Source organism: Echinops telfairi, unplaced genomic scaffold (genome assembly GCF_000313985.2).
Source record: "Echinops telfairi isolate 266 unplaced genomic scaffold, ASM31398v2 ScPeMD7_7463;HRSCAF=8501, whole genome shotgun sequence".
NCBI classification, from domain to species: Eukaryota; Metazoa; Chordata; class Mammalia; order Afrosoricida; family Tenrecidae; genus Echinops; species Echinops telfairi.
The window spans coordinates 5,576,669-5,580,093 of NW_022111363.1; positions in this window are offsets into that span (position 1 = coordinate 5,576,669).

The window sequence follows — 3,425 nt, forward strand, 5'->3', positions numbered from 1 at the left end:
AAAGGGTCGTGGCATTAGGAAGGTTGAGAATCACTGGCTTAAACCATTTAATCCTAGAATATGTGAATTGTATGTCAACAACTGTTAAAATTAAAACCGCAAAAGAGGTGAGGCGATCTGTCCCCATGACGATTTAGTCTTGAGAACTCTATCTATGGTCTGAGTCAGAATCCACTTAACAGCAGCGAGTCTGGCTTGATTTTAAAGTGAGCACGTCAGCAGCATTCTGGTACGGCCCACGCAGAACTCCGTGACCCACGGGATCACCATTGCCGCTGAGCCCGATGTCTGGCACCAGAGTCGAACTTCACACATTCCCAGGGAGATGCTCTAAAATACCAGGTCCCGGAAGGGCTGCTCTTGTTTGCTCAAGTCTAAGGTCCGGAAGGCCTCAGGGGGGCGTTTGTTAATGAGAAGTACAGTTTGTCTTTACCTAGATACATGAACGAATGGAAGGTCTTATGAGGCTTAAATAAACACATGGTAGGTGGTTGATAGCGAGTCCTGGTGGCTCCGTGGCTAAGCCTTCAGCTGATAGGAAATGTCAGTGGTTTGCACCCACGAGTTCTCTGAGGAGAGAGACCTGCCACTGCTTTCATACAAAGGTACAGTCTTGGAAACCCTAGGGGCTGTTCTACCCTGGCCTCCCTGTAGAGCAGTGGTTCTCAACCCGGGGGTCGCGACCCCTTTGGAGGTTGAATGACCCTTTCACAGGGGCTGCCTAAGACCATCGGAAAACATATTTGATGGTCTTAGGAACCCAGACACCGCTCCTCTATCTGTCTCCAGGTGGATCCGCCCACACGAGTCCCCGGCGTGAAGACTGGTACCCATGCTACCCCATGCTTTAAGACAAATGTTCATTTATTTGTCATTAGAAATAAATATTTCACAATATATAATTCCATATTGTTTTGGTGATTAATTGCTATGCTTTAATGATGCTCAATTTGTAACAATGAAAATACATACTGCACATCAGATATTTACATGACGATTCATAACAGTATCAAAATTAGTTATGAAGTAGCAACGAAAATAATGTTATGGTTGGGGGGTCACCACCACATGAGGAACTATATGAGAGGGTCGCGGCATGAGGAAAGTGGAGAACCCCTGCTATCCAGTCTCAAGGAGTCAGGATCAACTCAAGGCAAAGAGGCTCGGCATTTTGGAAGTGGGCAATCATGTGGGAAAGTTCGTTAGGATCCCTCCTTGCTCACGGCCCCCCAATGCCGAGGAGTGCGCAAAGGGTCTTGTGACCAGGGACAGAGTAGGTCAGCTTCTCACAGGGTCAGCTTTGGGAACAGTCACGGAGGACAGATTCCCAAGGAGGGAACAAAGAGGCCCGGACATCAGACCAGGAAGAAAAACAGGCTTGGGGGTGGGGTGGGGGGTGTTATTTAGCATTTGTTAATTGGTCACCTCGTTAGCAGCCCATCTACTGCAAGTGAGCAGGCAGCGCCCAGGAACAGGGAGGGGGCTGCGCTGGCCAAGGCTGGCTGGACAATAAGGACGGAGCAATTACCGGAACTTCCTGCGCCAATTCCCGTTAGGAGTGCGCCAGGCAGGGCTTTGTCCACTGAGCAGAGGAAAAGGTCAGTGTGCTCCGTCAGAGGAGGAGAAAAAAGAGCCCTTCACAGCGAAAGAGCCTGCCCTGCCCGGGGGAGGGAGACGAGCCAAGGGTGGCTCTGTGGAGGTGAAGCACTAAAGAAAGAATGACATTTGGAAGTCCCTCCGATGGAGGGGGCAGAGAATCAAGAAATGAAAGCGACAAGGGAGAGGGAGGCAGTGAACAAGTCAGGAGAGACCAAGGAGGTTGGTGGTGGAGGGTCAGTGCCGCCCAGGAAAACGCCGGGGATACAGGGTGGGGCAGCCTGGCAGGGGGCAGCCAGTGTAACGATGCCAGTCCTGAATTCTCACCCAGCCTCCGTTTCTACGTCTGTGAACTCTGGTCCCCCAGTGGGTCTGTGAGCCTGTGCGGGTGGCACAGAGGAAGACAGTCCTGAATAGCAGAACCCAAAATGATGGTCGGGGGTCAACTTTGACACATAGCGACTCCAGGTGTGTGGGTGTAGACTGTGCTCCCTACTTGTATTTTCAGAAGTGGGTCACTAGGTCTTTGGTCTGAGGAGCACCTGGTGGACTCTAACCTGTGCCCTCTTTGTTAGAAGCTGAATGTGTGACCCATTTGTCCACTCAGTAAATGCACTCCTTAAAAGCTAGAAAACCTCACTGCCAGTGAGTCGATATTGATGCACAGTGACCCCGTAGGACAGGGTGGAACTGCCCCGTGAGTTTCCGAGACGGTGACTGTTTACTGGAGTAGAAAGCCCATCGTTCTCCCAGGGAGTAGCTGGTGGTTTGGAACTATGGACTTTTTGGATCACAGCCCAACTGGTAACCTCTATGCCACCAGGGCTCCTTAAAAGCATTACTGGGTGATGCTGATTTCCTCTATCCCCTCTCACGTGATCAGAGGCATAACAAGTGCTGCCTCGACAACGCTCCTCTACATTCCCCAGCTCTCTTGCATGAAGTTGGATCCATGAGACTAGACATCATCAAGGAGCTGTAGGGAGAAAGAATATGTGTCATTTCTAAGTTGAAGCAATAAAGAGTGAGTACAAGGCTCTTCAGCTGGCCTCCTTCTTTACACACACACACACACACACACATACACACACAGAGAGAGAGAAAGAAAAAATCCCGTGTACCTGAATAATTACGTGGAGTAGAGGCCTCCCTTATGAGATATGTAACATAGATAAGAAATCAACGTCTGTCATTGGTAAGACCCTGTGATCTGGGCTTGTGGGTTCCTGTTCACTCAGACCATCCAGCAGCCTCCTCACCAGCAACTCTTGACTCTACAAACCCCCTTTCTGGCTCTTACACTTCCCTGCTGTTGTTCTGCCTTTCTGAACTATTGAGATGATCCCAAAAGAGTGGCCCTCTAAGACAGGGGACAGCTGCCCCTGTGTGCTCCGGAGACTGCCGTTCTTTATAGGAGCAGAATGGCTAATGGTTTCAAACTGCTGACCTGGTGGTTCGTATCCCAATGTGCAACGACTGTGCTACCCAGGCTCCTTACTGACATGGTATGTCTACCTTAACTCCCAAACTCTGCTCTTCTCTAGAGGCCACTACAGGCGAAAAGCAAATCCCTCACAGCGGTGCATAAAGGCGTTTTACTGGGTCTTTTAAATCAAATTCGTAGTGAAGAGCTACACTGAGAGGTCTTTAGAAGGGCATGAAAGAAAGAGAAGTGGAGAGGAGGAAGGTTACTTACTCCGTGGATTGGCATGTAGACTCAAGAAGCTGGCTCCAGGCCTGGACGATGTATCTGAAACAGGTGCGGTCTCTGTAGAGCTTGGTTCAATATGTAGTTACTAGGCATCCCTCTCCCTCCTTACGGCTACATA